Here is a 21,897-nt window from a genome sequence, read left to right on the forward strand (position 1 = left end):
AATGTTAAAAATCTGAGGTCTAATATTGTGCCTTGCACAATAATGTCCTTGTTATGTATATACGTTACTTGTTAAACAAATGTATTGTCCTGTTGCCACAGTTTGGTGTTTATCCTGGTGCAACTTTGGTCTTTTCAGTTCAGAGTCCAGAACAGTAGTCCTCTTGGGGATTTTGGGCAAAGACTGATGAAATTGCCTGGAACGCGAGAGCTTCTGAGTTGTACTTGCAAAATTCATTTGGCATTGTATTAGTAATTGTAAACCATTCTAATGAGATCAACAAGGACCAATTGTCTTCTATTATTGGTATGATCTTTACTTGAATATTTTAATTAGCTTGAAGCCCTCCTTCAAGATTGCTTAGTGGATAATCATACTAAACCACATGGATTACTACAGTTCTTTGCAGGTCTGGTCTTTCATGAGGTTTTTAATCCCAGCCTGGATAGTGTTGGAAGCATTAATACGGGCTTCATTAGGGCAATTTTAACCTAACTCATCCTCAGGAAACTGACAATATCAGGTGCAATGCTAATTTTATACCCAGCCCAAATTTCTCCCATCGAAGTCAACAGGCTGCAATGGTAGGCGGGGTGTAAAACCAATGTTCTACCCAATGCTGTGGGATTCCCGCTCGACTACATTACAGGTCGAATATTTGATGACTGTCAGCATCTTTTTTTTTTCTTTGTTTCTTTGTTTTCTCAAATCATTTTGTTTGTTTAAAATTACCCCTTTTGTGAACTAGGGAGAGAAAAACCAGCTGGGACTCCCACCTACATTGCCTATTCAGTACCAATTGCAATAACATGAAGGTGTGGATTCCAGGTGGGAGAGGATCTGGTTCAGGTATAATGCCGCAAGGTCAAAGAGCTTGCCAACAGTCACAGTCTGCGAATGTGAGGGCATTTAAGTGAAACTTTAGAGGTTTACTGATGTCTGTGAAATCATGTCCCAGCATGAACTGTTACCTTCAGGGGAGAAAAGTGGGTGAACCTTTGGAATCATACCCCAAGATGTGATCACCAAAATATGTGAAAATTGCAACCATAGCAGCTAGACAATGTTTTGCCAGTTTAGTACATGTGCTGCTGACCCACCAAGATGCAAAATCAATTTAATTACATATTTTGCAACAAATGAACAAATTGTTAGTCAGTTGATCTTTGAATTGCAAATTGCTGTATAATATACGTAACTTATTGCGCTAAACATCAACAATGTACTTCTCTTAAGCTGAATAAAATCATGAGGAACAAATTAATTTAAATTTATATGCGAGTTGATACTTGCCGCATTTTCTTATGCACTTCACTTCAGAGAGCTAATATAACCACAAAGCAATGCTTCTGTGTTGGAGTTTCAGTTGGTTATTGAAGTTTTAATGTCAGTGGGAGTAAAATGTTGCAATGGGTAAAACTTTCAAGCATTAATAGATTGCTATTTTCTAATCCACCTTCTTGCAGCAAGAATTTCCCTAAAATTATCAATAACTGCAACATTTCAATTTTAGAAATTTAAACTGAAAAAAAATACATATAGCATATGTTATACTGTGGGGCACACTATACAGGATGCAAAAATACATCAATTTCATCTGACTCGCTCGATGGTTGAGATTTTTCAAGTGCTTGTCTCAAAATTGTATGGATTTGTGCCAAACCAATTCTCAGGCCTGTATTTTCAGATTATTCACAAAGTCAGAAGCAAATGATCCTCCAAACAAAGAGAATTTTGTTTATCCTGCACTGGCACTTTCAATGTAGAGTTTTTCATTTGAAGTTACAACTCAAAATTCTTGTGGTGCCGGATGTATTGAATGAGTTGTTGGATTGTCAGCCATGAATGCCATACAGAGAGTTTGTAGTTGTTCCCATAAAATGGTGGCACAGTTGACTGGTCTGTCCAGACAAAAGGGAAATGGTCTGAGGAACCACTATTTATGCCTGGAAAAGAGCATTCAAATTTATCATTGATCTAATAACACAAGTGCTGTGGACCCATTTACATGTTGGCCTAGATTCTACCAGATGGAAGTCCATTTGATTTATTCATTTATTTGGAGATACAGCACTGAAACAGGCCCTTCAGCCCACCGAGTCTGTGCCAAACATCAACCACCCATTTATACTAATCCTACATTAATCCCATATTCCTACCACCATCCCCACCTTCCCTCAATACCCCTACCACCTACCTATACTGGGGGCAATTTACAATGGCCAATTTACCTCTCAACCTGCAAGTCTTTGGCTGTGGGAGGAAACCAGAGCACCCGGCAGAAACCCACATGGTCACAGGGAGAACTTGCAAACTCTGCACAGGCAGTACCCAGAACTGAACCCAGGTCGCTGGAGCTGTGAGGCTGTAGTGCTAACCACTGCGCCACCTGATGTCATGGACTGTGGTCTGGAAAGCCTTTAATTTGTTTTTTCTGTAGGCTGTTTCCACCCCAATATTTTTCCTGCAAGTACATTTTTCTTCTGAGCCAAACTAGGTCAGCCAAGCAATGCTACAGATATTGCCACAAGTTTTGCTTTTGTTTGAGTTGGCTCACAGTGTACAGAAATATAAAAGCATGACAGACTGGAATTTCAAAAATAAGGCTCATATTTTGTTCTCTATTTACTTCGTATTTAGGTATCAATATAAAAACAAAAAGAAAATGAGGGAACAAGAATAAGTGGAGTAGAAATTACAAAGTAATTTTGTTGGGAAGGAAGAACCTACCTGGGCTCAACTATCACCAGTAACCTGTCTCTAGATGCAGAAATCAACAAGCGCATGGGAAAGGCTTCCACTGCTATGTCCAGACTGGCCAAGAGAGTGTGGGAAAATGGCGCACTGACACGGAACACAAAAGTCCGAGTGTATCAGGCCTGTGTCCTCAGTACCTTGCTCTATGGCAGCGAGGCCTGGACAACGTATGTCAGCCAAGAGCGACGTCTCAATTCATTCCATCTTCGCTGCCTCCGCAGAATACTTGGCATCAGGTGGCAGGACCATATCTCCAACACAGAAGTCCTCGAGGCGGCCAACATCCCCAGCTTGTACACACTACTGAGTCAGCGGCGCTTGAGATGGCTTGGCCATGTGAGCCGCATGGAAGATGGCAGGATCTCCAAAGACACATTGTACAGCGAGCTCGCCACTGGTATCAGACCCACCGGCCGTCCATGTTTCCGCTATAAAGACGTCTGCAAACGCGACATGAAATCCTGTGACATTGATCACAAGTCGTGGGAGTCAGTTGCCAGCGTTCGCCAGAGCTGGCGGGCAGCCATAAAGACGGGGCTAAAATGTGGCGAGTCGAAGAGACTTAGTAGTTGGCAGGAAAAAAGACAGAGGCGCAAGGGGAGAGCCAACTGTGCAACAGCCCCGACAAACAAGTTTCTCTGCAGCACCTGTGGAAAAGCCTGTCACTCTAGAATTGTCCTTTATAGCCACTCCAGGCGCTGCTTCACAAACCACTGACCACCTCCAGGCGCGTATCCATTGTCTCTCGAGATAAGGAGGCCCAAAAGAAAGAAAGAAACTTCGTATTTAGGTATCAATATAAAAACAAAAAGAAAATGAGGGAACAAGAATAAGTGGAGTAGAAATTACAAAGTAATTTTGTTGGGAAGGAAGATTACCTGGAATGCCTGCATTTATATATCTTTAATAAAAACCTGAACTAATACCCAATTGACAAAAAGTGGTTAAATCTACCTTTGAAAAATTGGCTGAAAACTGGCTTCTGTGATGGTGGGCATCTCCGGAAGAGGCTGAGTTGGATCATGCAATTAGCACTTCTGGCTGAAGATGGTTGCAAACGCATCATGCCTTGACTTTTGCATTCACGAGCTGGGTTCCTCTATCACTGAGGATGGGAATGTTTATGGAGCCGCACCTCCCATTAGTTCTTTAATTGCCCACCACCATTCACGATTGGATGTAGTAGGACTGCAGATCTTTGATTTGATCCGTTGGTTGTGGAATCTCTTAGCTATATCTCTACTGTGCTGCTTCTGCTGTTTAGCATGCATGTATTCCTAAGTTATAGCTTTACCAGGTTCGCATCTCATTTTTAGATACTTTTGGCGCTGCTTCTGGCAGATTGTGGTAGAAACAAAGTGTGGGTGATTGTGGGAGTAACAAGTGATAATTTGTTATTTACGCTCGTCTCCCAAAGAGAGACAAGGAACAGAAGTAAGATGCCTGTCAGGAGAGAAAGGACGGTGGAGGATTAGTCATCTTGAGCCTCTGTTACTTTCCCGATAATGACCATTTATACAGCAGCACTGGTAAAGTCACGAAAGTATTTTACCTGCCTTCCCTCAGTCAAGGAATGCTGTAGGTACGGGGATAGGCAGAACTTATATGATGGGAAGAAAAATAAGAAAAGAGATTTAAAAATAGTTTCAATATTTGTATATGGCAAAGATCTCTTGAAATAAAAGTGTAAGAATTAATATTTTTTTAAAGAATTAAGTGCCAGTGTGTCATACACTTGCCTTGATGTCTGATACTTTGGGGGTAATGGTAACCTGACCCACCTGATGGACCTGATGGAAACTTGGCAAGCTCAGATTAAAAGCCCACTTTACACCCATTTGTATTTTACTCTCAAAATCGAGCATGTGTAAAATGATGGATGACCTGATTCCATCAGTGTCCCGCTAGGTGGGTTAGGTTAGAATTACCCCTTTATTGCAGTCTTGCAGGAAGTGTTGCATTGTCGGAGATGCTGCCTTTCAGATGAGATGTTAAACCAAGGCCTTTTCTGCTTTCTAAGATGGATGTAAAAGATCCAACCACACTGTTCAAAGTAAAACTATGTGTTATCCTGGCCAACTGAATTCCTTTATCCAAAACCATCAAAATATAGATTAACTGGTGTGACGGAAACCACACCTGTCAAATGGAAACGTAAATTTCGCCAGATGGAACACTACTTGAACCCTTTTGCTGGACATTGAACAGAACTTGTTTAAAAAAGGCCACAGAGTTGGACAGCTGAAACATGGCTGCATATTTGCATTCTGCTCATTGATTCAATTCACAAGATTGGTCTGGGCAATCATAACAATCAGTCTTCTTTGTCTGTGTAAGAGCCAGAGCTCCACACCCCACCAAGTGTGACTGGAGAACTTTGAGAATCAGCAACCCTCGCAGAAGATGCTGTTTCAAAGAGCTGGTCACATGATTTACCTGTTGGCCAGACTGGGAGCTGTTTGAATTGTGCCTGACAGAAAGCTTTGGGTCAGACTGCAATTTGAAGACAAAAGAGAAGGAAGCTCTCTCTCCCTGTTTCTCTCTCTATCAAGCAAAGTCCCAGGGACCCATGGAAGCTGCTTAAGCCTCAAGACAGAGGACCCCTTCAGTCTTCTGGTACCAGAGAAGCAAGTTTGAAAGAATGCACTGGGCCCCAGTGAGAACTGCTTGACCTAAACTCCAATCAAGGACTTTACATCCAAACTGAAAGACAGTAACTGAATTCTATTTATTGCCAACCCTACTTAAACGTCCCCCTTTAATTCTTCCTCCCCTTCTGTATCTATTTGTGTGTATGGTTATCTCATATGCAAGCGTGGTTGCGTCGTGTATTTTTAGTAATTTTAACTGAGTTGGAGTGGTCAGGCTAATAAACTTACATCTTTCTAGTTTAGACCAAAGAAAACCTGAGTGTTTCCTTTGCAATTACATTTAGGGAGCAGTGAGCAAGGATTCACTGAGGTGTTGAGCTAAAAACACTGTATTTTAAAAGTTAAACCCTGTTATGGCCAAACCAGGAAAGGGGCAAGAGGAGAGCCTGAGACCCTTTCCTCACCCGGTCATAACACTGGTAATTCATTTAATTTGCTGTTTGCAGGACCTTTCTGTGTGTAAAACTGGCTATTGCCTTTGTCAACATTAAAGCAGTGATTACACTTCAAATGTATATTTGCCCAGTCATGTTCCAAAATGGCGATCAGGGTCCCACGAATACCAATGAGCCTTGCCTTTGGACAGTAAAAGGATTGTTACGATAGGTGAGAAAGGTGTCTAAGGGTCTTTCTCAGCCTTCACCTGGTCTTATTGTAACAGGGTTTATGTTTTTAAACACACAGTGTTTTGAGCTCCCCCTTGGTGAATCCTTGTTCACTGCTTTTCAATTATAAGGCAAAGAAAAGAGCACAAACAGACTTTCTTAGGTTTAAAGAAAAAAAGTGAAATTTATTAAAACTTAAACTCAAAACTCTAATTCGGTTAACACCTACGGATACACGCCGTGCCCCACGCTAACATGCAAATGCAATACGCGCATGCAAATAGAGACAGAAAAGAGCAGAAGAAAAATAAAGTAGAGAGATTTGAGGCAATCTCTGAAGAGGGGTGTTTGTTACTGTGCTTCGAGCTCGCTGTAGTCCTTGCTTGTAGGTATATCTTGCTTTTCGCTGGGGCCCAGTATTCTTCTTAAACCTTGTTCACTGTAGGACCTTTTCTCTCTTGGGGTTCATATGACTTCAGTGGTTTCCAAAGCTGGTGAGAGAGATGAGAGCAGACAGGAGAGGCGGTGGCGAGCCAGCCACGAGAGGTCTTGTCAGTCCAGGAGCAAAGAGCTTTCTGTCTTTAAACACTGTTTCTCCAATTTAAAACTCCCCTAGTTGGCCAGCAGGTGGTCACGTGACTGACTGGTTTGACCAGGCCTCTGCAGGAAGGGCGAAATCCAGGCCATCAGCAGGGCATGGGAGAGGAAAGAGGGGCAGGAAGGAAATGGAGGACATACAGGACTGATCGCCTAAGATGGTGCTATCTGGAGATGATCGAGGATCCAGTACTGCAGGAGACTGCAGCTCTGCAGGCAGATGGTCACAGACATTTGTGACCTCATCATCGAAGATCCTGTACCTCGCAGCACTGGTAGCCGTGCTCTTCCAGTAGCCATCAAAATCCTGTGGCCCAGAACTTCTTTGCTTCTGGCTCCTGCCAAGTACCAGCTGTGAACCTTGGTGACATCTTGCAAATGGCTGCTCACCACTGCATCTCACAGACCACTGATACTCACTTTGCCAGAGCTGGACAGTACATTCATTTCATGACAGATGCAGCTTTGCAGGTAAAAGGGACAGTGGGTTTCAGCATCATCGCTGGATTCTCCCAGGTGCAGAGCATCATCGATTGCACCTGTGTGGCCATCAAGGTACCCAGCGACCGGCCAGTGAAATCTATCATGAGGAAGAGCTTCCACTCCCTCAGCGTTCAACTGGTCTGCAACTACAACAAGAGCTTCCTCCATGTGTGTGCTTGCTTTCCTGGCAGCTGCCATGACTCTTTCATTCTCCAGCAGTCTAGGCTGCATGAGATCTTCACTCTAACCCCCAAAGTGTTTGGATGGTTCTTAGGGGACAAGGGATGTCCCTTAAAAACATGGATACATGCCCCTCTATGGGAGCCCCAGAGAGAGGCACAGAGGTGATACAACTAATGCCTCCTGCTCAGTAAGACCAATCATGCAGCAGGCCATTGGGTTTCTGAAGATGCGATTCCGGTGCCTGGACCTGTCGGGTGGTGCCCTCCAAATACCCTCCTGCAAAGGTCTCAGTCATTGTGGTCATCTTCGCTCTCCATAACATGGCCCTCCAGAGACATGTATACCATGAGGACAGTGAGGCCCTGGAAGGAGACAGCTTATTAGGGGAGGAGCAGGAGGGGGGAGAGAATGTATTGGAGGCAGAGGGAGATGACGCTGAACAGAAAGGCGCCCCTGCTGAACGACGTCGTGGCCTCCTCCTGCCACTCTTCTCTCTCTCACTGCCCCCAACATTAGATCTAGGTTGACATCAATAAAGAGAGGGGCAGCCCTGCCTTGGGTGCCAGCCTCTGACTCTCCTGTGGCATCTCACTTCCCTCTGGTGCAGTGGAAGGCTTTAGCATAAACTGCAGATCTCTCCCTCAGGACAACCAGCAGCCTCAGTAATGGTTGCCATGGGGTGTCTATGTTACCCACTTCACCTGACCCACCTCCGTTCCCGCCGCCACTGGCTCTAACTGAACAGGAAACCCATCACCGTATCAATTAAGGGCTCATCCCCATGAAAATCTTAACTTTAATCAGTTTCCCACCAGAGTTGGGTTTCTGACCTGAAATCAGACCCAGCTCCCATTTCCCACCTCCAGAATGAAAATTCAGTCCTTTGTCTCTGGAAACTGCCTTTTTTGCTCTGAGCAGTAGGAATAAATGTTGGGAGAAAGCACAGACCTGCATGGAACTTCTTCAATAACAGTGCCTTAACACATTTAAGACAGTACCAAACTTCAATTTCCTCATCCAGGAGTGGACATTTTAATAGAATGGGATGATCAACATTTGGGATGCAGATGTCCACATTTTCCATCTACAGATAACCTTTCCTTGCTTGAAGAATGTCTTCCAATAAAATGAGAATTTTCTAAACATTAAAATAACATCCATAGCTCTATCTCATAAGTTCCCAGATTCAGCTTCCATAATTTATTCAGATAGAACAAAACATGCATAAAAAGAGGTGAGGTGGGTGGGGTGGGGGAAGTCATGGAACTTAACAGTTTGAACACCTATCTGAGCTAAATGGATGGAAAGGGTATGGTGGAGAAAATGAAATAGTCTTTTTACATTACATTCCATCTCAGATATATGTATAAATCTAGCTGTTCCATGATGAAAATATTTGTTTCTATCCAACACCAAAACAAAGCAGATTTGCCATTCCTCAACCCACCCCACTGACCGCCCCCACATTTCCATGTTAATACTATGCAACAATACCTACAGATGAGAAATTCCCAGGGATTAGCATAGAGAAAAATGAGTGATCTTCAACCAAAAACATATCTCCCAGGAGCCCAATGCAATTTAATTATTGAGCTGAAGGCTTAAATACACAGCAAAACAATCTTCAAAGTGAGATCAATACATTCTCACCAGTCCTCCCCCTTTCAAGGCTTCTGTACTGAAAACCATTGGACTATCACTGCATCAACGGGCTCCAGATAGAAAACCAAACAATAGAAATAGGGGTCACAAACATCAAATCCTGGATCTGTTGAAAAGATTTTTTTCCAAACCATATGAAGTATTGATGAAGATCATCAACGCATAAAAACAAAATTCAAACAGAAACATGTGATGAAATCATTCCCAATAGTTCCTGCATTGTCTTAAAGGGAAATAGTTCTTCTGGAGTATTCCTCTATTCTCTCCACAAATGCTGCCTAACCCATTGAGTGTTTTTAATGTGCATTTAGAATATTATTTATCATGAAATTCTGAACAATGAACACAGTATAAGAAGGCTGATTTAACAAGTGCTTGCTCCTAGTGGAAGCTTGGATGACCGAGAGGACATATCTGGATAGAAAAACCAGGTAGTATGCTGCAATTTTCCAGTATGCAATCCTGGCAGGTGAGGTAAGGGAGCATGATTGTATAAAATCAAATTGGGTGTTGAGAAAGTGGAAGAGATGAGAAGTGGGCACAAAATTACAACTGAAGGTAGTAGATGAAAAGACTACTTGATTGAAAGGTCTATTAAGTCATTATGAGGCTGATAATCCTGAGGTTGCCAATTTTACTGAAAAAAGTACATGGATAGAAGTGTTGAAAGAAGGTGAACCATCTGTTTATCTCAGTGTTGCTCTGAAGATTCCTGTCCCTCCAAAAAAATCAATAATCAAGCATTAGTGAAAAGTGAGAAGTAAGCCAAATTGTAATGTTCAGACGTTCTAAAGTTTTAAATGATGGGTATGGGCAGCATTCCACAGCTACATGGGCAATTCAAGAGTGAGTATTTTACTTCAGGTTAACTCAGGCCTTTGTGAGCTTAATAAGCAGAAAGCTATGGCATCTCCATGACATGAATGGAGATAATCTCTCAGAAAGCACAAATCTACCAGGTATGGATATATCACAGTGAAGCAGGAGGATGGGCTGTGACTGCATTGCTTACAGTAGGTGTACAGCTTGCAGCGGGTATGACCCCTGGCAGCAACTGTAGCAGAATCCAGTCAGCTACTGGTGGGGGAGAAATGTAGAAGGAGGTTCAGGCTCACTAGGGAGCCTGTGTCTCCCCTGTGCTAGTTAGCTCACAAAGAAGGAACTGCCAATATTCTGCAATTCATTACAGTGGCAGCGAAGACTTCCTTTAACTGTAATGGCACAGAGGCTTTTAAGGCAACCATCTCAGGAGTCAGACACTTTGGGCTGAATTTTACTGGGATGCCGGGGCCGAAAGCAGGCGATGACCCCACTTAGGCTGGCAGCAGGACCAAGAGAGACATATTGCCGGCGACAGCCAATTAAGTGGCTGCGCCAGGGCCGCCACCCAATTAAGGACATTGGCCCACCCCCGCTCAGGAGCTGCCGGCCCTCAGTAGCCTCATTAGCGCCACTGCTAGTGGTAGCCACTGCTGAGGGTGCAGCTGCAGGGAGAGAGTGCCTTAATGGCTTGGCACCCTCAAAGTGGGGTTGGGGAATGCCAGGGTCATGCTGGCAGGCCCCAGTGATCAGGGTGGGTGGGGGGGGAGGTCATTAAGTACTGACGGGGGTTGCGCAGGGGTGGCCACTGCCAGTGGGGGCTCCTTCGTGAGCCAGGGAGTGCCCAAAAAGGAGGGCTCCCCACCCCCCGCCCAAAGCCCACTAGGAGGCTGCCAGTTTTCACTGGGCAGTCTCCCCACGCAGAAGTGAGGCCACCCCATACGGGCAAAATGCCCGTGGAGGCATGAAATGGCCCTTAATTGGCTACTTAAGTGGTTCAATTGGCCTCTTGGCAGGCAGCCAATCTGCCAACTTTCCCATCACAGGCAAAATGGCATGGCAGCGGGAAGATGTCGGGCACCTTCCAACACCCTCCCGCTGCATTTTGCCAACATCCCCAAAGGGCTTGGAAAATTATGACCTTTGTTTCTCCTTTTGATAACTGTTTTGTTTGTTGCATAATAAAAGAATTGTAGACTGCAGAGCAAATTCATTTTATTTGGTTGTACAATAGTGGTGGAGCACATGTATGCATGTTTTCATGCTTCACTTACCTCTCGTGTCTCCATGCCAGTTGTGCACTTTCCCTAATATCATGGCTTCTCCAATTGGAACAGTAGTATTGTGATGATTTGCATAGCAAGTTAGTAAGCCATCGGGGATACAAAGAGCCTCATTACCTGTATCAGTTGTGAACCCTTCTCCATTCATATCAGTGCTGGAAACTGGCTTTTCTGCAGCAATGGTGGGCTCATTGTTTTCGGAGATGACACATAATACCACTTGTACAGTGTCATGTGATGGCACAGAACTCCACTCAGGTGAATGCCACACAGTCACGTATGCGTTATTCTACACATTCCCCTGCAAAAGGTCAGGTTTGGCTCAGTGGTAGCACCCTTACCTCTGAATCAGCACATTGTAGGTTTAAGTTCCACTCTGGAGACTTAAGCACGTAATCCAGTCTGATACTGCACTGTTAGAGATGCTGTCTTTCAGATGAGACATTAAACTGAGGCTCCATCTGCCCTCTCTGGGGACAATAAAAGATCCTATGGTACTATTTGAAGAACAGCAGGAGAGTTCTCCCCAGTGTCCTGGCCAATATTTATCTCTCAACCAACATCACTAAAACAAATTTTCTGGTAATGACCTCTTTGCTGTTGGTGGGAGCTGGATGTGCTGCCGCGTTTTCTTCATTACAACCGGGGTTATTACTTTTCATATGTACTTCATTGCATATTAAGCATTTTGGGATATCTTAAGTTTGTGAAAGGCGCTAAATAATTGCAAATTCTTTCTTTTCCTTCTTTAGGTTGACCTGACAATGTTCATTGATCTGTCTCAGCATGGAATAGCGTATATTATAAGGTCTTAGAATCCCTCCATTATGGGGTGCAGCCATTCTTCAAAAGAGTTGAAGCCATCTATGACTCCAGTTTTGAATTCAACCACAAAGTGACGGAAGGGACATTCATGCAAAATACCCGCACTGGTCGAATGACCTGTTTATCTGAGATTTTTACTATGTGGCACTGATGGTTTCAAATGCTTCAATACCAGACTGCAGTGCAGACAACTATTCAACAACAAAGGATGCTATTCTGAAGATTGATAAGCCAAAGCAAAGTTAAAATTGACACTATATAGCCTGCCCTACTCCTGCATGAGCTACATAGGCTGGGCACTACAATATGCACTGGATAGAGAATTTGAATTTCACCAACTAGGTTATTTCTGAACAGACCTGCTCCCATCTTATTGGGGGTGGCGAGGAAGATTATTATGAAGGTATTGTACTGTATATTGAGTGATATTGGTCTCTCTTTACTTTCTCTTAATTTGTATTTTTGTGCATTTTCTTCCCTCCAAGATTCTGACACTTCATATGTAATGTAAAATTGCAAAAAAAAAGCCAGTTTTGTTCTGAAGGTAATCCCTTAGGCAGTCTTTATTTGTGTTTATCATCACACAGCAAAGAAACAACGTTTCTTGCATCAGTTACAAATGCAAAGTATTAAAAATGGAATAAAATACCCACCCATAAAAATAACATCTATATTATGGAAACAATTCCAAATAACAGAGAATGATGATAATTATAAACCACTTGAGATTTGCTTTCATGTTTCCTGCTATCATATCAACTCTTCAATTAGATTACAGCTGCTTACTCACTCCCAAGAATCCATGGCCAGAATTCTATGCCCCCCCGCCCCCCCGCCCTCCACTGCAGGAGGTGGCTGGTGGCGGGGATGGGGAGTTGTAAAATTGAGCGTGAGGCAGGGGGTGCCGTTCTTGACGCCTTCCTGCCCACGCTGCAATTTTACAAGGGGTGGTGGTGAGAAATGGGGCACCAACCCCAGGCCAGTCAAGGTTCTTAAGTGGCCAATTAACTGCCACTAAGGGCTTCCTCCTGCCGCCACTAACAGGTCTGTGTTTATGCCACCATGGGCGGGCGGCTGAGGACCCGAGGAGGCAGGCCAGTAAAACCTGGCGGCCTCTTTGCGGGCTGGGGGGAACCCTCATGATCAGGCACTCTGTGCCCCAAGGAGGGCCCCAACCACAGCCCAACCACCCCCCACTACATAACACTTTCCACCCCCCCCACACCAAACCGACCCCCCCCTCCCCCCGCCTTGCCTCGCCAGGGTTAGGCCGACTGTGCCTGTCGAGACCCCAGAGACTTACCTTGTTTCCGGGCTGGTGTCCCTCTTGAAGCTGTGGCTGGGTGCAGTTCCAGCAGCGGCCACTGTTCCCAGTGGCGCTGCTGGGACTGAGAGTGGCCAGCCCGCTGATTGGCTGGCATCTCTTTGAGGCGGAACTTCCTGCCTCACCCCAAAGGCGGGCTCACCCCAACTTTTTGGCCAGTGGTTGGGGCCTCCCACCCAACGTAAAATTCCGGCCCATGTCTTCCACAAACATTGTCAATTAAATGAAGTGTTACTGAATTTTTAGTTGATATGAAGTGATATTGCAGAACTGTATGATGCATTCTTTTTTATGATATGAATTTCCTACTCAACTAGCATTGCTTTCAGTACAACTTATCTTCTGCACACAGGCAGTTGACGCCATTGCCGGGGACGGCTAGTCTGCCCCCTCCACGTGATCATGGTGGGGGGGAGGGGGGGGGGTCGCCCCAGCTATTTAAATGAGCCGCCATGCAGAATATTGCAGCAGCTCTGATTATATTTCGGCAGCGGGCGAAAACAAATTTCAGCCCATTGTTTATGGCTGGTAAAATAGATTTGCAGCTGCTGGAGATGATTGCAAGATGGGTTGCCCTGTTTCATAATTCGAGGTAGCCTTCCGAGGGAACAGCAGCAGCTGACGATCAGGTTCAATGCTGTATACATTACCTTCACCATCTGGAAACAGAGCATAAGGAAACAGTGAACTTTAAGGATTCTGGCAAGGACAAACTATCCAACAACGACCTGTTGGTCAATGGTCCAAGATTCCATGGCACAAAGTTGCTGCCAGTCAACCTGTTCCATATTTATCACTTAGCTACACCAAGCCTCACACAAACACCTATACCTCAGTAGGGCACACCCTCAATATGTAATGTACAATTATTGTTATAAACCAACCTAGCTGTATACAGATTAGTCACATACTAACAGCCAAGAAGACATACAAGCTCTGTACCTGTGCAAGAAGGGGCACGTGATCCACCAACTTCCAGCATCTCAGGACTGCTTTTCTGCTTGGACAACAAGATGCCACATCAAGGCCCCAATCTAACCAGCAGGAAGACGCTCTTTGTGAAGTGCAACAGAAAAAGGCATGTCCGAATAGCTCTGGCAGGTCTGTGTATATGCAGACTTTGCAACCCACCTCAGATGGCGTCAGACCTCCCTTTCATTAATTCCTCTGCAGTTCCTCCTTGTCTTCTATTCCTCTTAAGGCAAGAGAAATTCTTAAAGGAATACCAGCCAAACCTGTTGGAAATCATAATAAAACTCCCTTCAGTGTTGGGCAGTGAAAAGAACAAAAAGGAAAATATAGTAAAATGAAAAATTAAGTTTTAGTCTGTAAAAAGGAACCTCCTACAGAAATGCAACAAATCATCCGGCCAACGGCAATATCGGGCCGGGCCCTCCCGGCGTAGGGGTGCGTGGAGGCCCTCTCCCAGAGGCATTTTTCAGCCCTCCCTGCCACGACCCCCAACACTGGGGGGGTTTGTAAAATTCAGCCCAATGGGTCAGAGGCTCGATTGCGCTGCCGTTTGCCAACAGAATCAATTTTGTGTCTCCTAATTGGGTTTCCTTTCACTTCAATTTTATCTGCCATCTCTTCCCATTTTCTTTCCCCACCCACACACTCCCACCCTACAGACTTGGCAAAGGCTCACTGTATTTAACATTAATTTTAAACAATATGTCTCCATATGCAGATACTTATCTTTAAATAAGAAAGAATAAACTTCCATTTATATAGCACCTTTCATCTTGTGATGTCCTGAAGAGCTTTATAGCCAATAAATATAATAAATAAATAGCCACTTTTTAAAGTGTAGTAATTGTTGTTATGTGGGCAATTGCAGTAAGATCCCACAAACATCATTGAGCTAATGACCATTAAATCGGTATTGGTGGTAGATTGTTACGGGCAGGTGGGAAATGGGGTGGCTGGTTTCCACTTGTCACCTTCCAAATGACCGCAGACGGTGGGCTGAATTTTACAGACCCCCCCCGACGTCAGGGGTCATGGCGGAGTTGGGGAGTTGGCGGGGGGGGGGGGGGGCGGAAAATTCCTCTGGGAGAGGGCCGCCATGCACCCCCTCGTCTGGAGGGCCCAGCCTGATATTGCCAGCAGCAGCGAGGCCTCGTGACACCACCCCCTCCCCACCCACTGCTCAGCGATGGGACCACCATTTAAATATTTAAATAAATTAAAATCAATGAATTAATTACATTTATGCTCCCGGCGTCTGTCCCGGTGTGATCTTCATGCCGCTGGCTGGCGCTCCCGTGTCTGGGGAAACGAGACGGAGGGGAAGGAGGTAAGTTTTTCAGTGCGCGAGCAGGGGGAGCGGGGTCAAAGGAACATCATTGGTGTAGGGGATGGTGGGAAGTAAAGGCCTGCTGGGTATAAAATTGAAACCCGACCCGGGCCTGACCTGACCACAGCCAACCTGAACCAACCCGGGCCCGAGTGCTTTAATTTTTTTTCACACCCGACCCAACCCGAATATCGCAATAAATTTAATGATATCAAACATGTTATTGTGCTCTAACTTGTCCAAATGGTATTACTTGTGATCCTGTCCATCTGTTCCGGCAGCAGGCTATTCCTGCGATGGAGTTATGGGGAATCATGGGTGAGCCTGATCCTGTGAGTTCCTGGAGGCAGCACTGTCCAGCCTGACCCGACGCGTGCCTGAATGCTGGACTCGGAATACAGACCCGACCCAAACGGGTCTAGTCCGGTTCGGGTTGGGTAGCCAGGCTTTGATGGGAGACGGGCAAAATTAATGTATTTAATTTTTTTATTCAGTGTTCCTTTAGATATTTAAATTGAACAATAGGGCTCAAAGTTCTTTAAAAATGGCTTCAGCACCTGTGCACAGGCAGCTGATGCCATTGCCGGGGGCGGCGAGCCTGCCCTCTCCACATGATTGGTGGGGGTAGGGGGGGCGGTGCGAATTAGCTGTGCACTTAATATCATGGCGGATCTGCAACATGCGGCCTACACAGGTGGGCCAGCATTGTTTGCACCCGCTGCCGATTTCGGTGGCAGGAGTATAAATTTCAGCCCAGTGTTTTTGTTAAACTAGTATTTCAGCCCCTGTGTTTTGTTTGCCAAATAAACACAGTGACAAGTATTCTTGAGGTCTGAAACAGAAGATTAAATATTTATTGAACAATAATCACAAAATGATTGCAACACCACCCATGTACACATTCACTCTCACATGTACACTCAAGAAAACAGGTATAAGGTAAAAGGTAAGAGGCGTTAAGAGCTCAAGGTATAAAAGTCTGCTGTTTTCAGAAAAACCTGTGGGATCCTCTTGGAAGGTATGTTTTTAAAGTTGCAGGCCTGTTTGCTGGTTGACTTGTATTTGCTGGAATGTTGAAGTCCTCTGCCCCTCGACACTTCAGTTTGAAGACAGTGCTGGTATTTCTTAGTTCAATTTTCACAGGTGGAGGAATTGTTTAAAAGTCAATCCCTTATTCTCTGCTGCAGTGTTCAGCTGTCTTAGCTAGAACTGATCTCTTTCTCTTCTCTCTCTCTCTCTCTCTCAGCCTTGTGCTGGAATTAAAGATGACTTTTGATGTTCTCTCTGTGACTGGACATCTCTGGCTGATGTCTTGATATTCTCTTTTGTTCTCCAGAAAAGTTTACCTTTAAAGGTAAACTCGTTAAGTGTTAGTCTCACCCATGCAACTTTAGGTTTCATTTCCTGAAGGGCTACACAATAGTTTCTGATGGCAATCTATTTTGATAAGATGAGGTATTTTCACACTTTATTGTAACTGGAGATGGGGCATTTGCGAGTGCCTTTGTTTTAGCTCATTTTTGTGGATAGCTCACAGGCATGTGTGCTGAGCTGTCTAAAATTTTGATACAGACGGTTGAGTTTTAGTTCAAGCAGTCAGGAATGTGTATTTCAGTGCAGGAGAAGGTGGATGTCATGTAACTTTGTCCTGCATCTTGTTGAAGGCAAGTATACCAGTCTTCTAAATTGTTTTTTTATTGTTGTTGTATTTCCATCACTGCACTTCCTGGGCTGAATTTTGTTGAGCTCCCAACGGTGGGCTCCATGGCGGGGTGTGGGGGTGACTGGAAGATCGCAGCGGCAGCAGCCTGCTCAAGATCACAGTGGCGTGGCGTGTGGTGACGTGGCGGAGTGCGGAGGTGTGCGGCGGCAGAAAAATAAAATCCAGTCCCCCATGTGCATGACAAGACTGAAGAATAAACATTGACCAGAGAATCAGGTGAACACCTCACTGTTTTTCAAATAGTGCCTTGGGATCTTTTACATCCAACTGACCATGCAGAAAAGACTTTGTTTTTGTGTCTCATTACAAAATATACACATTACCTTTAAATCTGACCTGTTGGCCAGATCTTCTGCACCCTTTATTAGGCTGGATTCCTGCACAAGACCAAAGCTAAGGCCGCTATCATAATTATTAAAATAAATTAACTATGAAGAATTAGAGACAGTCAGCTCACTGTTACAGCTGATGAGATTTGCAGCAGCAAATTGCAGGAAAAGCTTGTTAACCTCGGCCAAAACCTCAATGGCTAGCGAAATTGTGATGACTGAGCAGGCGGGAGAAGTTCTGATACAATTATTTCCTCTTTGCATTTTCACCTGTCCTATATTTTGAAATGGCCTTATTAGATTTGTACTGCCCACGTTGTTTCTCTTTATTTCAATTTTCTCCCTTTTCCTCCCTCCCTTCCTTCCTTAAGGTGTTGACTTCTTGTTGGGGGAATATTCCACAAGTTCCCATTTCTCTGCAGCTCCTTGCTGCAATATTAATGAAAGGGCCTTGACAGCAAGTGTCAATGGGCTATTTGAGATCAAGGCTGAGCATGTTCCTGTTCATCCCCTCACATGCCCCCTTGAGTGAATTCTCCTGTTTAACCCAAATGGATGCTAGCTGCTGTGCTTCAAGAACATCCCAGTCGCAATCACAACACAGACTCAGGACCAGATCTTTCTAGATTTGGTGACTCAACTATACCTGATAGCTCACTGAGCTATCAGAGGAGTTATTTCATGCCACATTTTTTTTAAAGACTCAGTGTTCTTTTTTACAGGTTCACCATAAAAGTCTGGTAGGGCGACCTGCTCCTGGGTCTCCAGCAGTGTCACAGAGTTAACAGCTGATGTGAAAGGTACAGGAGCAACTTGATTTAACTCATTCACAACAGTTTCCCTTGTGTAATCACCTCTACTTAAATGGAATAGCCAAGTGTGGCACCTAGAAAAAAGATGGTTACAAGCAATAATAAGTCACTTTAATGTTTCTTCTGGAGATATTTGTGTGAGGAGAATGTCCTGTTGATTTCAGAAACACTGATTTGGTTTACTAATTCAAAGAGTTTATCGGAATTTTATTAGCAAATATACAGGTAATGACGTTGGCCAGAGCTGGCGGGCAGCCATAAAGACGGGGCTAAAATGTGGCGAGTCGAAGAGACTTAGTAGTTGGCAGGAAAAAAGACAGAGGCGCAAGGGGAGAGCCAACTGTGCAACAGCCCCGACAAACAAATTTCTCTGCAGCACCTGTGGAAGAGCCTGTCACTCTAGAATTGGCCTTTATATCCACTCCAGGCGCTGCTTCACAAACCACTGACCACCTCCAGGCGCGTATCCATTGTCTCTCGAGATAAGGAGGCCAAAGAAGAAGAAGAAGATATCCTACATATTACATAAACTGAAAAAGCCCATTCCATTATAATTCATGATGGCAATTACTAGTTATCAGGCCTTCTTCGCCCATGAAATAACTTAATACTATTGCCACAGGAAACTATAATTTTTTTGGAGAACTCTGGAAATCTAAGAAAAATTGTTTAAAGTTTAATCATTCTCTATATATTTAAATATGTGCTTTAAATGCCTGGTTTGTGATGATTAAGCAGCTCAATAGTCACAGCACTGCCACCAGGAGCAGTGTCCACTGCTGGTACTGCAGTAGGCCCAGGCCCAGGAGCAGCGCTGGAGCCCCAGAGTGCAGGTAAGTGGGGCAGGCTTGCCAGGGCCAGTCAGACAGGGGATGTTGATGCAGGGGTGGTCTTTGACGCCAAGGGCTCTCCATGGACCACAGATTGCCCAAGCAGGGAGACAGGCTGGTGTTACTGGGCGGCCTCCCCATATGGCGGGGCTCCCACCAGCCACTGTTAAAATACCAGCGGCGGTGGGAAGAGGTCCTTAAGTGGCCATTAATTGGCACTTAAGGGCCTCAATTGGCCTCTGGGTGGGGAGGCCTTCCCCACCCCTGACAAAATTGAATGGCGTCAGGAAGGCAATGGGCACTCCACCCCTGCCTTTCTTTGCCATTTTATGGCACCCACCCACCCCCCCACAACACACACACACACACAACCCTACCTGTCCGTAGAGGGCTGATAAAATTCAGCCCCCAATGTGGGAATTAATCATTGTAAATTACTTTTTACTGTGAATGTTCCCCTTACCCACAGTTGAAAAATGGATGGGCAGGGCTTTCTACAGTGGGAGAAAACATTTCTCGTGGATATTCAGAATGCACATTATGTTGTGTAGACATTTGTGACTATGAAGAATGTTCAGAAAATAGGGAAAAACCTGATGCATGATTGAGTTGGCTGCTTGAAAATATTTCTCCATTCTACAGGGCTGAGAGAGTGAGTGGCATTTCACATCTAATGGTGAAGAGACATATAAAGAGCAATTTTCCTGTAGATTATGTTTGGGAAATGTGTAGTCTCCAGGCGCAAAGCACAGGAAATGGAATGGACCCTATCATGCTGGCTCTCTGCCCAGTTACATTGCCCAAGGAGCTCAGGTACTTCGTCCAGATAGGGAGGAGAGATGGTTAAAATGCTGCACCTACAACAGGCACAACCAAAGCAATACCATTTAAATAATGGGGAGAGGAGTTTCCAAGCCATCCCACCTCATCTTTCTCCAGGTTCACCATGAGGGCTCCCAGTTTCAAGGGTGCCTAAATAATTGAGTCTTGATCCTAAATCCCTTTCCCAAATCAGAGAATCTCAAGAGGGCAAGCAGCAAGGTTTGGGAGGCCTGAAAGTTAAGTCTGGCCTTTCTCTCCCCTCAACCCCACGGATTTTCTGTCTTGGGAGACCCTCTGGCTTCTGTTTTCTCACTGCAGTCAGAAGGCCCTGATGCCAGCAACCAGGCCCACAGTTGGGCCTAAATTTCCACCCCTGTTTCTGGCATAATATCCTACCAGGAGGTGAGCCTGAAAAATTGTGGGGGGTTAGGTAAAGGCTTGCTCGGGTCTGCAAATGAGACCTGACCCGAGCCCAACAGAACCCCATCCGAACCCAAGCCCAACCTGGCCCAAGTCCTTGCATTTTTTCCCGCACCCGACGAGACCCGACCATCAGTTAACCTACCTTCCGTTTGTCACTTTGTTCCTTACCTGCACAAGCTTAAAATAATTGTAACAAAACCACCTTTAAAGTCCAAAAAGTAAATTATCATTAGAATCACTTACCTGAGGTGGTGATAGAGCATGTCCAATCTGGCCTGATCCGACCCGAGCCTGAATGCCGGACCCGGAGGTGCGACCAGACCCGACCTGAACCCGACACATGTTGTCGGGTCCCGTTGGGTTTGGGTCGGGTAGCAGGCCTTTAGGGTTAGGTAGAAATCAGAGCCACAGTTTGAACACACCAAAACAGCAAACCTCAAATCTTGCTCTGTGTTGAGGCTGTTTCACTTAATTGTGCTGTAGTGTGTTGGAAATGGATAGAGGATTGTAAATGATGTCAAGCAGATATTTAAAGTGTTTTGAGAGAATGATAAGGCTTTAACCAAAAACAACATAATATTTACAGAACATTCGTGGATTTAATATACTTCTGCTCCAGAGGAATATCTTCTGCCTATATGACATTTTACATCAGATAATCTATTGCAAAAATGTATCTCTCTTTCTTTTCAGATCCTGTGATTATATTTGAAATCTAGCAATAAAAAGACAAAATGATTTGAAAACACTATTCTGAAGTCAAATCTGTGTGATATTTTATTTTAAATCCATTTATAACAAAGAATGAGTTAGACCTCAAGATTTGTTTTCTATATCCATTTTTATCTTAATTATATTAGAAATCTTACATTGATGTGCACTTCATGTCTACAAATCCTTACTTCTTGCTCCTACATTTTTGTCACACTTTGCTGTCTACTTTTTAATTAATAATTCCTATGCTCACATTTATAATTTCCAAGGACTCCCGATCAGCAGTCCCAAGACGCATAACCCCCATTCCCAATGCCCCCAGATCCCTGCCTGTCCAGTACCACCACCTTCCAGGATCCTCTCCCCAGTGTTCCTAAACCCTGATATTGTACCCCTGCAGCATTGCCCCTGCACACAACCTGGAACCCCACCTGCTTACCATATCCAAATGTTCCCAGATCGCAAAACCACTCAGCTCCGACCAGACATCACCAGGGGTCTCATTCTCAATGACCATATTTCCAACAGTATGAAGCCATCAAGTCACACTCCTTCCAGTTACACTGAGTACTTGTGTCTACCTGGAGAATCTCTCCTTCTATCTGCTTTTGTATCCTGGGCTTTATGAAGAGGTAAGAGATAAAACTAATGAGTTACTTGAACATTTAATTAATGCCAGTGATTTACAGCATCCATACAGAAATCAACAATCAAAAAATATGAGCCCTAAGTTATCACTAGCACTTCTACAATACT

The 21,897-nt window shown here is 44.5% G+C and overlaps 1 long non-coding RNA gene across 1 annotated transcript in view; it reads left to right on the forward strand.

The window, feature by feature from the left end:
- LOC137382760 (uncharacterized) overlaps positions 1-12,667 on the forward strand; it is a 78,950-nt gene extending 66,283 nt beyond the window's left edge. The window contains exon 3 of the long non-coding RNA XR_010977278.1: positions 11,793-12,667. This is a non-coding gene — a long non-coding RNA (uncharacterized lncRNA). The remainder of the gene's footprint in view (positions 1-11,792) is intronic.
- The last annotated feature ends 9,230 nt before the right edge of the window (positions 12,668-21,897 follow it).

Source organism: Heterodontus francisci, chromosome 23 (assembly GCF_036365525.1).
Source record: "Heterodontus francisci isolate sHetFra1 chromosome 23, sHetFra1.hap1, whole genome shotgun sequence".
NCBI classification, from domain to species: domain Eukaryota; kingdom Metazoa; phylum Chordata; class Chondrichthyes; order Heterodontiformes; family Heterodontidae; genus Heterodontus; species Heterodontus francisci.